The 14,056-nt window shown below is 45.0% G+C and overlaps 1 protein-coding gene across 7 annotated transcripts in view; it reads right to left on the bottom strand.

Moving 5' to 3' along the window:
- The window catches only part of LOC133242143 (uncharacterized), a 487,229-nt gene that overhangs the window by 133,429 nt on the left and 339,744 nt on the right, over positions 1-14,056 (bottom strand). For 5 of the 7 annotated variants that reach the window (XR_009734782.1, XR_009734781.1, XR_009734785.1 and 2 more), the window contains exon 7: positions 50-383. The exons of 1 other annotated variant lie outside the window; for it this stretch is intronic. The gene's annotated coding sequence lies outside the window, so the exon portion shown is untranslated. The remainder of the gene's footprint in view (positions 1-49; positions 384-14,056) is intronic. One more of the 7 variants, XR_009734783.1, reaches the window with a different exon arrangement.

A 14,056-nucleotide genomic window follows, 5' to 3' on the forward strand; every position in this document is an offset into this window, starting at 1 on the left:
AAAAACTAAAGAAAAATAAAACATAAAACTCTGGTCTGGACAGACTTACTTCTCTGAAAATAAATGGAACTGTGGCAATGGGACCAGGACACGATGACGGTGTGTGTCTTTCTGCCCTGGGAACCTCTTCTCCGGTGCCAGTCTCGAGACAGAGGAGGGTCTGGCCGGGGTCTTCAAACTTCATCCAAGTCCCGGGTATCCTGAATCGACAGGTCATCACATGCTTCAGCTGACACCGAGACAGCTGCCTGGCCCGCAGAAGGTATGGGTATCACATGGACACTCAGGGTGCACAGGCTGCCAGGATCTCATGATTTTAAGTGCAATCGGATGCTTGTCACTGTGGCCAGCCAGCATGGTGAGAATGATGAGCCAACAGTGTCCTGGATGTGAGGGGAAGCATGGAAGCAGTGAAGTCCAGCAAGAGAGGAAACAGAGACAGAAACACACTCCATCTCCTGATGGTAGTTGCTACGTGACCACAAACCTGTTAAACTTAGACACAGTTGCATCTCGCTGTTCAGTGACCTGACCTCAACAGAACAAATACTAACATGTGAAACCGATTTGAAAAACTTAACACAAGAAAGCTACTTAGGGACAAAAACACGTGTAACAAAATTCTATCAAACAGATAATAAAAAGGGCAAAGGTTCAATATAGTGGCTGCTGCTGGGAACAGAAAAAGATGATAAAAGAGGAATAAGGAGGTTGATTCAGCTTCATAGGCATTTGGAAGGGCCCACAGGGTTCATTTCATTCTTATGTTTCATTCTTTATAAATATATATATGACAATATGCTGTCTGGATAAATAAAACACTGCATAATAAATCTTGCTTATGAAAACAAACTCTTGGTGTTTGGGTTAGAATGTTGTAAGTGGTGGCATTCCAAGTACTTTCTTTTACCCCCTCATCTCTGTATTGTGGGAATCACTGTGGTGGGCAGGAATGTGAGGGTCTCATCTGACAGGACGAGCTTGTCCACAAAACCAGCTGGAAGATTCTGAAGACACAGTAAGTTTTCAGGGCAAGTCAATAGGGATTTTTAAAGTGAAGGGAGCTATGCAATCTGATTTATGTTTTTATAGACAACTAGGGACATGGAAGAAAGCTGAGTACTGAAGAATTGATGCCTTTGAACTGTGGTGTTGGAGAGACTCTTGAGAGTCCCTCAGACTGCAAGGAGACCAAACCAGTCAATCCTGAAGGAAATCAGTCCTGAATATTCATTGGAAGGACTGATGCTGAAGCTGAAACTCCAATACTTTGGCCACCTGATGTGAAGAACTGACTCGTTAGAAAAGAGCCAAAGATTGAAGGCAGGAGGAGAAGGGGATGACAGAGGATGAGATGGTTGGATGGCATCACTGACTCGATGCACATGAATTTGAGTGAACTCCAGGAGTTGGTGATGGGCAGGGAAGCCTGGCATACTGCAGCCCATGGGGTCGCAAAGAGTGTTGGACCTGACCGAGCGACTGAACAATGACAACAAGGGATGTGGAGGGCTTCCCTGGTGGCTCAGTGGTAAACAGTCTACCTGCCAATACAGGAGACATGGATTCAATCCTTGGATGGGGAAGACCCCCTGGAGAAGGGCATGGCAACCCACTCCAGTATTCCTGTGTGGAGAATCCCATGGACAGAAGAGCCAGGTGGGCTACAGTCCATAGGGTCACAAAGAGTCAGACACAACTTAGTCGCCAAACAACAATAAACCGCCAGGGACATAGAGGACATTTAAATGGACACCAGTAACTGAAGATGCCAATGGGAGAAGCTTCTATGCTGCACGGTTCCAGTCACAGGATATTTTGGAAAAGACAAAACTATGGAGATGGTAACAGAATCAGTGATTGGCACTGATTAAGGCGGGGTGGGGAGTGAAGGATGAAAAAGTAAAGTACAGAGGACGTTTAGGGGCAGTGAAAATACCCCATGATATTGCACAAAAGGATTGCTGTAATTGTTGTAGTTCAGTCAGTCATGTCCAACTCCTTGCAACCCCATGGACTGCAGCCCACCAGGCTCCTCTCTCCATGGGATTTCCCAGGCAAGAATACTGCAGTGGGTTGCCGTCTCCTTTTCTGTGGGACTCTTCAGTGAAAACAGAACAATACATGTTGCTATACATTTGTTGGTTCTTGTAGAATATACAAAACCAAGTGTGGACCCTATGGTAAACTATGGACTTTGGGTGACTGTGATGTGTCAATGTAGGGTCTTCCCTGGTGGAAAAAATAAAAGTACCATTTTGATGATCAGTGCTGATCCAGAGGAGGCCATGGATGTTTGGGGTTGGGGCATGGATAGGTAGGAAACCTCTGTTGCAGCCTCTCAATCTTCTTGAAAAGCTTTTCCTAAACACTGTTATTAAATAAATATCAGCAGGTCTGCTGCACAGTGAATGAGAACAGGGGAAGCAGAGAAACTGTTGAGTTGTCCACTGCAGGGTGCCTTGGGCTAGTTGGTAAAGATGAAGTTGGATAGGAGCGTTGCTGCTGCTGCTGCTGCTGCTGCTGCTGCTGCTGCTGCTAAGTCGCTTCAGTCGTGTCCGACTCTGTCCGACCCCATAGACGGCAGCCCACCAGGTCCCCCGTCCCTGGGATTCTCCAGGCAAGAACACTGGAGTGGGTTGCCATTTCCTTCTCCAATGCATGAAAGTGAAAAGGGAAAGTGAAGTCGCTCAGTCGTGTCCAACTCTTCACGACCCCATGGACTGCAGCCCACCAGGCTCCTCCGTCCATGGAATTTTCCAGGCAAGAGTACTGGAGTGGGGTGCCATCGCTTTCTCCAATAGAAGCGTTAGGTAGCTAGAAAAGGAAAAAGGAATCTGAGATGACGGTGACCAGCAGAACCACAAAGAAGGGCAAACAAAGCAACGAGAAAGCCCTCCAACAATGGAACCTGCAGCCCGGGGTGAAGACCTCGGAGGGAAAACATGCCCGACACGCCCCCTTCCCTGACTGGCCTTGAGGGTATGCCTTATTTGCATTCCCTTCCCTGATTGGTCAAGGGTACACGCCCCCTTTCCTGATTGGCCTTGAGCATATGCCTTATTTGCATTCCCTTCCTTGGTTGGTCAAGGGTACACGCCCCTTTCCCTCACTGGCCTTGAGCGTATGCCTTATTTGCATTCCCTTCCTTGGTTGGTCGAGGGTCCAAGCCCTGTTTTGCATGGGGCAGAATTGATTAGGCTTATTTAGGAGAGGGAACAAAGGACATAAATAGTGAAACATAAGATGGGGGAGGTTGGTCCTCTCTCATGGTTCAAGAGAGTGCAGTTTGCTACTTGCTTAATAAACCCTGCCTGCTTGAACCGTCCTTGTCTGGCACTTCAATTGCTGCAACAAGACAAGAACTGAAGGAGAAAACCTGACCCGAGAGAAGGATGTGGCTTTGCTCTGCCCGATGTCACGTGGCAACCTTTATAGGAGAGGAGTTTGGGGGAGAATGGATACATGTATATGTATGGCTGGATCCCTTCGCTGTCCTCCTGAAACACAACACTGTTAATCAGCTATACTTTGATATAAAATACAAAAAATTTTTTTAAAAGGACATGGCTTTGAAAGATGCTCTAGAGTTCTTGCTGACAGAATCTGTTGGTGAAAGGATATAATTTCAGAACACCTCTTACACACTGCACCCCCACTAAGCTTCTACACAACGCTTTTGTTAGAACCTACTCGGCCAGCTCGCTGGGGTCATTCTCTGAATTCACAGTCATTTTTGTCTTATAACTGCTATGGGACTGAGAGGCCAGGCTTGACAGCTAAAAGGCAGAAATAATCACCAAATGCCAGCTGCTAATTTCTTTTGGACATTAATCTTCTGTGGGTCCCAGACAAGGGGCAGGCAACCCAGGGCATTGTAGGAAATTCCCACAGGGAATTATACCACCCACTCTTACATTCTCCTCTGAAGGCATGTGAATGATGAGGGAGTCCCCTCACTCCAAAATAATTCATTCAGAACTTTTATCTACAGAGACCACACTGCCTTGCCCAACAGCAGAAGAATAATACTGAAATCTGAACTTGACATGTCATAGATGTTCATCTAGTTATAAAAATACACCTTTTAAACTTTCACTGGTTAACAAAGCATTTTGAAAGGGTGGGATGATTACCAGAAAAGAAAAATGAGCACGCCCACAGCTGGCCATAACACTCAATTTTCCCACATTCACTAATCCCACAGGTCACCTCCATCTGCAGGTTTGAGAAGCCTGTGCTTTTTGAACACCAGGCAAGGTTGTCATTTACTGAGGTCCACCCTCCAACCGTCTCTTCCAGATGTTCAAGTTCATCCCGCATTGGAACATGCCATTTCCCCTGTTACAGTCCGTTTTCTCCATCTTGGCTTAGTGATCAATGTTTCAGGAATCCAGATGGAACTTTTTTTTTTTTTAGGAAATTACTCCTTTTAATTCTGTTAGTGAGGACCTTCCTGTTTTGTTTCGTTACAAGAGCATTTCAGTTTTAAATCGAGGCATGGAGCCCGGAGAACAAACAATCAGAACACGAATGTCTATGCATAAGCCAAGGTCAAAATTATTGCATGATCCTCACGCCGTTAAGTGAAGAAAAGGCAGGTGTGTGACTTGAAATGAATTCAACTTCTCACCCCCTTAGCAGTTGCACTTTACTGTCAGGGTTACTAGTTACAGAGTTAGGAGGAATTTGAATGCAGGGGATCCAATAATAAACTATCTAAATGAACAGAGAAGAACTTCTACTCACTGCAGCTTGGTGAAGACAACAGAAAAACACAACCCCATTTGAATTTCATCCTCACCAATCAGTGATGCTGAACCAAAGCATGGGGGGAGTGGAGTGTACCAATGAACCAGAGTAGATAATTACAAGCCAACAAAACCCCAAAGCCCACCAGAGAATGACAAATGAGCGATTTTCTAACTTCCATTGGCCTTTCAGATGTTGATGGTTAGCTGAAACACCCCACAGTAAAGAAGGACATTCCTCAAAATACAAGTATTCTCTGGAGCCTCAGCAGGGGCCGGGAGGAAACCGAGGCTTTGTCTCACTTTTATCTCATGTCCTCAACAAGCCAGGCTGCCAGGGGCCTGACTTTGAACATCCTTAAAAATCTCTGAGATTTCTCTCATAACTTCCACTCCTTGTAGAAAGGACGGTTCCAATGCCATGCAAAGGAATACTCTTACCGCACTGTGAAATCATCTATTCAACTGTTTACAGACTGAGGCATAGTTTGACTTAGAGTGAATTGTACAACCCATAAGAATACAGGGGTTTCCTTGGTGGCTCAGATGGTAAAGAATCTGCCTGCAACGCAGGAGATCCAAGTTCGATCCCTGGGTCGGGAAGGTCCCCTGGAGAAGGGAATGGCAACGCTCTCCAGTATTCTTGCCTGGAGAATCCCATGGACATTGGAGTCGCCACAGAGGTCTGGCTGGGCTACAGACCTTGGGGTCGCAAAGAGTCAGACACAACTGAGCGAGTAACAGTTTCACGCTTTTAAGAATACAGCTCTACGATCTTCACCTGCACAAATATGAGATAGATTACAATTCAGAATGGTCTCTTCATCTTGACAAATTTCCCTCTCCTGACATACTTAAGTGTATCCAAGATAACCTCAAGTCTCAGCTTCATCATCAGGGGTTAGTTTAGACTTGTTTTAAATTTTGCACAAACATTTCCAAAGCACAGTAACCCATGTATAGCCAGACATGTAAAAATATTCCTGCATGTAAACATCTGGATTTATATTAGCCCACACACGAATGTATGCATATGCCTCCCACCTAATCCATGACCACATGGACCCATGTACCTCCTGACTGGCACTTGGCAACCGTCCCTGCAGACACTGAGAAATCCGGCCCCTACTACCCACTTACCCATTTGTTGTTATTTAGTCGCTCATGTCTGACTCTGTGCAACCCCAAGGACTGTAGCGCTCCAGGCTCCTCTGCCTGTGGGCTTCTCCAGGCAAGAATACTGGAGTGGGTTGCATTTCCTCCTCCAGGGGCAAGATCTTCCCGACCCAGGGATTGAACTCACAGCTCCAACGTCTCCTGCATTGGCAGGCGGATTCTTTACCACTGAGCCACCAGGGGAGCCCCACGACCTCTATAGTTACTGTTGAGGTCCAGTATACACATACTGCCTGATCACCGCAACAGACCATTCACCACTCACAGTGTGGGCTAGACCTTGAGCAACCTGTGGCCATGCAGCTGCTTCTGCCTTTATTCACAGAGTCTCTGCTCTTTCCCGAGGTTACTGACCTCAGCTCTTTCCCTCTGCACCTCCTTCACCCCGGTATTTTGTGCACAGTGTTTGCAACCCAGACTCTTTCACCACACTCTGCATTCTATCCCCAATCCTCTAACTTAGGTGACTCCGAAAAGTACTGCCCATGTTAGTTATCTGTGCTGTAAACTTTGAGAGATTTTGCAAATTCCTTGTGCTATGTATCATATGAGGCTCTTTCACCTCATGTAAAGGGCTTGAAAGTCAAAAGTCGCTCAGTCGTGTCCAATATTTTGCGACCTCTTTTGGAATTCTCTAGACCAGAATACTGGAGTGGGTAGCCATTCCCTTCTCCAGGGGATCTTCCCAACTCAGGGATCAAACCCAGGTCCCCCGCATTTCAGGCAGATTCTTTACCAGCTGAGCCACCAGGGAAGCCCAAGAATATTGGAGTGGGCAGCCTATCCCTTCTCCAGGGCATCTTCCTGACCCAGGAATCTAACCGGGGTTGCCTGCATTACAGGTGGATTCTTTACCAACTGAGCCATCAGGGAAGCCCCGTAAAAGGCTTGGACATCACCTAACTAATCAGTCTGCACCCTCCAGCCCAATCTGTAGAGCACAAATGTTCAACCACCTCTAACCATCCCTTCTCCAGAATGCCACACAAATGGAATCACACAGAGAATGGATTCTGTGAAGACTGGCTCCCGCACTCAGCAATATGCATTTAAGATTTCTCCACTTCTTTTGTGATCTGCTCACTTACTCTGTTTTCATGTTACTGAATCATATTCCAACCAGTCCATCCTAAAGGAAATCAGTCCTGAATATTCATTGGAAGGACTGATGCTGAAGCTGAAACTCCAATACTTTGGCCACCTGATTCAAAAAACTATTTGAAAAGAGCCCAGTGCTGGGAAAGATTGAAGGCAGAAGAAGAAGGGGACTGCAGAGGATGAGACGATTGGATGGCATCACTGACTCAATGGACATGAGTTTGAGTAAGTTCTGGGAGTTGGTGATGGACAGGGAGGCCTGGCGTGCTGCAGTCCATGGGGTTGCAAAGAGTTGGACATGACTGAGCGACTGAACTAAACTGAACTGAATTACATCCCATGCTCCACCAGAGTTTCCTCATCTACGAAATGACATCTTGATCATTTCCAGCTGTGGGTGAATTCAAAGTAAAGCTGATACACAGGTTTGTGTGCAAGTCTGTGTGTGTGTGGACATTTTCAGGTCAGTGGGGCACATATTCAGGAGCTTGACTGCTGGACTGTACTGGTGGCTAACGTTTAGCTTTCTCAGAAACTGCCCAAGTGTGTTTCAAAGTGCGTTTTGCATCTCCTCCCCGTCAATGAATGAAATTTCCTATTTCTCCACATAGTCTCCAGCAACTGGTGGTGGTGTTTTCTTTTGGTGGGGGGCAGAATTTATTCTGTTTTGTTTTAACTATTCTAATGGTGTGGAAATAACTCATAATTTTAATTTTTAATTCCCTTTAAAAAAATACATTTAATATCCTTTTAAATGCTTGTCTGGCAGCTATATATTATTTTGTTGATAAGCCTGCTCAGTTTTCTTCTTTTCTTTCTGATTTTGACCTGAGTTGTTTGTGCTGCTGTTGACTTCTACGAGTTCTTTGTATATTTGGACACAACTCCTTCATATGTGTTTTGTAAATACTTCCTTCTGGTCTCTGTCATATATTTTCGATTCTTCTAATAGTGCAGTTCCTTATTTTAAGGAACCCTTATTTTCTTTCTTTGATGGGTCATTCTTTTTCGGGTGTATGTAGACATTGGTTGCCAGGCCAGAGGTTATCTAGATTTTTATCGTATGTGATTTTTCTAGCACGGTTAAAGTTTTGCATTTTGCATTTAGGTCCAAGGCTCCATTCTGAGATGGTTTTGGAAGGGGTCACTTGTCAAAGGCCGAGAGACCAAGTTCCGCTTTGTTGTATATGCTTAGTCCCCCATTCGTGTCTGACTCTTTCTGACCCCATGGACTGTAGCCCACCAGGCTCCTCTGTCCAAGGCATTCTCCAGACAAGAATACTGGAGTGGGTTGCCATGCCCTCCTCCAGGGGATCTTCCCAATCCAGCTCTTCCACATTGCAGGTGGATTCTTTACTGTATGAGCCACAGAGGATGAGATGGTTGGATGGCATCACCGCCTCAATGGACATGGTTTGAGTCAACTCCGGGAGTCAGTGATGGACAGGGAGGCCTGCAGTCCACGGGGTCACAAAGAGTCGGACACGGCTGAGCGACTGAACTGAACTGAACAGACATACAACTTTACAATCAGACTAAAAAACATGGCAATGTAGACTTCAAAAGGGTAAATTATTTCTCCTGTTTCCCCAGCCATAAAAAAAGAACGAAATAATCCCATTTGCAGCAACATGGATGGATCCAGAGATTGTCATACTGAGTGAAATCAAAGACAAACATCAGATGATATCACATGGACGTGGACTCTTAAAAAAGGCTACAAAAGAACTCATTAACTAAACAGAAATAGAGTCACAGACACAGGAAACAAACTTAGGGTTTCCAGGGATAAAGAGCAGAGGGATAAACTGGGACAGTGGGATTGACAGTGAAAGTGAAAGTCGCTCAGTTGTGTCTGATTCTCTGTGACCCCATGGACCATAGCCCACCAGGCTCCTCTGTCCATGGGATTCTCCAGGCAAGAATACTGGAGTGGGCTGCCATGCCCTCCTCCAGGGGATCTGCCCCACCCAGATCCTCTTCCCATTTAGGTTTTTACAGAATATTGGGCAGAGCCCCTTGTGCTGTACAGTAGCTCCAGTCCACTGGGTTTTTCATTATACGTTTCCCATGGTATCTCAAGGTCGCATCTGGAAAAGTCAGAGTTCTAAAACGGTTGACGATTTCATAGCAGCATCCTGAAACTGCCGCTCCAGCGCCCATTTGCATCAATAAAATCGTCCCGTCACCCTCTCCACGGCTGCTCCACCACAGCGATCCCAGTCGCTGTCACGCGGGCAGACCTGACCCTGTGTGCCTTTGGCCACTCCCTTCTCCTCTGGCCTTCCTGGCTCCGTCGCCAGGAGGATGAAGAGAACTGAACAGGTCTACAAGCGCAGCACATCTCGATAAACTTCAAACGAAGTTTGAACACAGGGTCAGGTCTGCCCGCGTGACAGCGACTGGGATCGCTGTGGTGGAGCAGCCGTGGAGAGGGTGACGGGACGATTTTATTGATGCAAATGGGCACTGGAGCGGCAGTTTCAGGATGCTGCTATGAAATCATCAACCGATTTAGAACTCTGACTTTTCCAGATGCGACCTTGAGATATCATGGTCGTTTGGTCCAGATTCTTGCATTATGCGAAACGGAATGCCGGGTTCTGTTTTGCAGGCTCCAACCCAGAGGTTCCTTCAGTTGCTTCTCTACTTGCATTTTCTGTTCCTCTTAGTCCGATGAGTTCTGCACAGGCCTCAGAGAACAGCCGTGTGTCCTAGCGTGGGTTTCAACATCTCCAGGCTTTGCAAAAGTCTCGACAGAATTCATATATATGTATAAAACAGGTCAAGTCCGAGTTCTTCCAGTTTCAGTCAAGTTGGGACAAGGTCTCTTTCACGGCTTTTCTGTTCAACAAGGGGCTTCCTTCTTGCTCAAGAGTCACAGATGATGCGGAACCAGCAGTAGCAGATGCTTTTAGTTTGGGGTAAAAGATAAGTGAGTGGTCAGAGATTCTGGGGTGTTTGTTGGCATGAACAGAGGTGGAGTGTAGAAAGATAAGAAACAGGGGGTAAGGGTAGTGTTTGCATTTTGGGGCTCAAAGCAATCTCTTTCACAAGATGAAGTTCAAGAGACAACTTCTCTTTACCAACCGATCTTTCATTTTCTAAGACTTGTTTGCCAGACTGGGTGGTGAATCCCGGTGATGAGTGAAGTCACATCACATGGGCTCTATTCCAGGACAGGTTTGCAATGGGAACAGCAATGCCTGGAAAACAGGTGTTATCTAACACTTGATATCAAGATCCCCTGGAGGAAGGCATGGCAACCCACTCTAGTATCCTTGCCTGGAGAATCCCATGGACAGAAAAGTTGGTGGGCTATAGTCCTTAGGGTGAGAAAGAGTTGGATATGACTGAAGCAACTTAGCATATGGCACAACGCTTTATAAGGGGTGATATTAAACATAGATATAATTAAATTTGGGGCTTCCCTGGTGGCTCAGATGGTAAAGAATCTGCCTGCAAAGCAGGAGACCTGAGTTCAATGCCTGGGTCAGGAAGATGCCCTGGAGAAGGGAAAGGCAACCAACTCTAGTATGCTTGCCTGGAGAATCCCATGGACAGAGGAGCCTGGCGGGCTACAGTCCACGGAGGTCGCAAAGAGTCAGACACGGCTGTGCGAACTAACAGTTTCAGTTCTCGTAATTAAATTTGCTGACAAAGCTCTGGGCCAAAAGCCTGCTTTGAAGATGACACGAAACAGCCTTTTGAAAGATGCCACAACCCGCATAATGCTTTGTGGGTTACACGTGATGTTATTGATAGGACGTGGATGTGAACACACGTTGGACGCACAGCAGTGTAGTCCAATCCCTGCCATTCCTACTTCCTTAAATACGGGCCGTATCCCGACGTGAGGAAATGATGCGCTGTGTGGATTTCGACTGCGTGGGAGAAGCCGGGGGATATGGCATAGTGGAGATGCTTCACACACAGTTTCCAGACTGTGCTACACCGCCTCTGACATGGGGAACTCCCCGCCAAAAACACAAGAGTCTAACATCTGCCACCAGATACTGTCTCATTTGCACCGTCCCACTCATCTGACCACACTGAAAGAGATTCTATCCCGCTTCGATCTGCCCCATTCTCAAGCTGAAGTTGAGCGTGGTCGACAGAGAAACAATCAGAGCCTTTAATGAACATGTGAGCAACCAGACATCATGAAGTTGGAAGAAGAGTTGTTTCCAATGATATTAATATAAAAAGAGAGATTGATTTACGAGAAAGTGTATATACATACATACACACACACGTGCATATATATTCAAAAAGTACACTGCACATCTGGTAAAATTTTTTTTTTAAAGTTATTCCTCCAATATGTCAGCTGGGAAATAACCATCGTAGGAAATGTCAGTATCTGCCTTGCCAGACCCTTCCTGTGTTCTCAGGAGAGATTTCTCTGCCAGGAAACCAACAGATGTGAAGAAGCATGACATGACAAGGTTTGACATGATGGCCGTGAACTCACAAATTAGGGTCCTGTGGTCTAAAGAGCAATGTAATTTATTTCCATATTATGGCATGAGTGGCCTTCATTTTCAGCCGGGTAACTTCCATTAGACTCTACACTGAGACCTTCGTGGGAAAACAATGCCAGCACCTATTAGCTGAATTACCCTGTTGACATATTTTATACTCATAGGACACAAACTATTTGCTTGGTGGTACTGGGATACATGAAGCTGAGCAGCTTTCACCTGCTGAGAGGGATACTGTTGCTGTTGAAAATCAGGTGTCGTGTGGCGTCTGCGAGTCTTCCACCCTAAAAGATTGTAAAATTCAGTAGGAGCAAGTTTCAGTTATTCCCCTAACAAGCAAATAAAGCAGGCACTTAAAATTTAGTGCCTTTGTAATACTGCCCTTGGTTCTGTGTTTAATGCTTCCTGCCAGCTCCCTTTAATGTATATAACCTTTCAGTGTCTTAAACAAATGAGATTTTTCTCTAATGTAATTTGCATGACGAGGAAGTGGTATGAATATAATTTGCCACAGTAAGAACGGAAAACATAGGTTACATTATAGAACTGACATCAACAGAACATTCTACCAAATGAAGAGGCAGACAGCAACTTGCTAAAGAGCTAACAACAATTAAGACACAGGAGGGAACACAGGTATGAAGCCAAAGAGACGCAGGTATTCACAATCTTTCCTTGAAGTGGCCAGCGTGTACGTATTTCGGAGGAAACCAGGTCTGCTGAAAACCACCGTTTGGAATATTACAGTTGAGCCTACGGGACGGCAAAAGCTTTTCCAGTGGCTGTGCTGTAAACCGTGCCAAAAAACGAGCCCGGCTTCAAAGGTACCTGAGAACTACGCCATATGTTTGAAGTTCAAAAAACAACGGGTATATTCATTTCTACAAAGTCGTCATTTAAGGGAAAAGGTTAGTTTTTTCATCCTGTTGCCATCCAGGAACTTCAAAATGTTCAAATGCATAGCCAAAAAAAAAAAAAAAATCTGATTGCAGCTTTATAGACATGAGTTAGGACTTGGATGCTACTTTTAGGCAAGTTCTGGCGAATGAAGTATTTCTGTCGAAAACTTGTTTCAACGAAGGAAGGAAGACATCATTATGAGATATTCAGGCGCTATTTATTTGGAGGTGAAAAATATAGTTCTTGCTCCCAATGAAACATTACCTGACTACGTACGCGTCCCTTCCATCTTTCTCAGTGTAATTAAACAGGAAGGATACAAAATGAAACAAGCATTGGGAAGCACCCTTCTCTAATATTTATAAAACAGAAGCAAAAGATATAGGCAGATTAAATTTTGTAAATAATGTAAGAATAAGGTTTGCCAAATATAATTTTAAGGGGAGGGGGAAACGTTGATTGCAGGAGGAGAAGGGGGTGACAGAGGATGAGGTGGTTGGATGGCATCACCGACTCGATAGATGTGAGCCTGAGCCAACTCTGGGAGGTACCAAAGAACAGGGAATCCTGGCATGCTGCAGTCCATGAGGTCGCAAAGAGTCAGACACAACTTAGAGACTGAACAACAACAAGAAAGCTGATTGCCCTTTGCTATCTACATGCAGTCACCGATGTTTAAAATGTAAAGTAGGAACCGGATTCACTGACGGATGATCTAGAAACCTGTGTCCCCACGGCCTGGAATCAGGTTCCCCTCTGATACAGAACACGGAAACGTGAAAAAAAAAAAAAAGAGTCGTACTTCCTTTTGGTCACACCAACCAAGCATGTTCCATGAGGGAGAGGATGGAAAGAGTGTGAATACCCTGAAGTCTGCCTCCTAGAGTTTATGACTGTATTTGACAGGCCATCCATCTTAACCTAAATGGTCTAATTCATTTCAGAAGTGTCCAAATTTACATTCTCCCCTGGGACGGAAAGAACTAAAACTTCTGGATAAAATAAGACTTGGCTTTAAGGCTTGTGGGGAAAAAAAAAAAATATGCTTTAGGCTCCACTGAGAGTTCAAACTATTTTTGAAATGTGTTCGGTTCAGCCAACTCTGAGATACAGTGTGCCAAAATCAAAATTCCCTTCACTCTGAACTCCAGAGAATTTTCAGGAAATTTGAATCCTATGGCTATTGTTCATTCCTTTGCTCAACACATCAAATAGTTCTTTTTATAAGCTACTTGATGCCCCAAAATTGTTCACATCGGATTTCTTACAGACAGACGGCCACAAGTGCCAGGAATCTATCAAATTTGGCACCCAACATTTGGGATTTGGTTTATATTTTCTACCTGCTTGGAAATTTTGACGTTGGCCCCCAATTTCTTTCTTTACTCGGTCTGCTTCTCTTCAAAACCCTTTCTATGTACCTAGATGTCTGTTCTTATTATCTGTAAGTTAAATGAAAAACACAAGCAAAATAAAAACATAAGCAGAATACCAAAGTCAATCCAGAAATGCAAATTGCAATAAAAATACAATGCAAGGAATAAAGAAAGAAACCTTCATCCAGTATCTTTTACACTGAATGCTAAAAGATGCTGAAGCATCTCTGTGGATGTGTTATTTTCTTGATTTAAGGAAATGGCAACCCAC

The sequence above is a fragment of the Bos javanicus genome, chromosome X (genome assembly GCF_032452875.1).
Source record: "Bos javanicus breed banteng chromosome X, ARS-OSU_banteng_1.0, whole genome shotgun sequence".
In the NCBI taxonomy this organism is placed as follows: Eukaryota; Metazoa; Chordata; class Mammalia; order Artiodactyla; family Bovidae; genus Bos; species Bos javanicus.